Raw genomic sequence first — 659 nt, 5'->3', positions numbered from 1 at the left:
AGCAGGGGAGAAGAGCCAGGGAAGAACCGAATCCTGCTGAGCAAGTGCTATCCCAGAAGGATCCCTCTCTGCCACTGCAAGCATTTTTTAATACTTCTGTGGTTTCCAATTCCAAACAAAGACCTTTTATAAATACAGAGCTGAGAGAAAGCGTGACCAGAAGTGGTCTATTGAAACTGATGAAATTAAGATGTTACTCAGGAAAAGAAAGGATTGATACCCTGGCTAATCTAAGCATAACTAGAAAATGTGGTTTTCGTCATTCTGTATGAGAGGATGTTGTTCAACACACCCTCCTGTAACTAATAAGGGTAGAACTAATATGATAAATATTACACCCCTTGAAAAAGGATTATCGTAGCAGCAGAGGGAGAGGTTTTTATAATCGATGTAAAACAGGTAAAGTCTTGAGTGTCACACCTCACATATTGGTTAGTAACGCTGAGCAAGGAGAGAGTTGATAATTCACGGCGTCTGGCTGGAACTTCATTTGCAGAGAAGGGAATAAAGCCATTTTATGTGCCTGATGGATGCAATGGACGTTATTGCTTTTAGATAGATATATAGATGTGTTTACATATACACATTACAGTGTGGTTAGTTTTTACTCCTTCACGTTGGTATTTGTGTATTTGTGTATTTTGTGAAGCCAAAGCTCT

The sequence above is a fragment of the Tympanuchus pallidicinctus genome, unplaced genomic scaffold (genome assembly GCF_026119805.1).
Source record: "Tympanuchus pallidicinctus isolate F22 unplaced genomic scaffold, pur_lepc_1.0 scaffold2, whole genome shotgun sequence".
In the NCBI taxonomy this organism is placed as follows: domain Eukaryota; kingdom Metazoa; phylum Chordata; class Aves; order Galliformes; family Phasianidae; genus Tympanuchus; species Tympanuchus pallidicinctus.
This window is presented reverse-complemented; position numbering follows the sequence as displayed.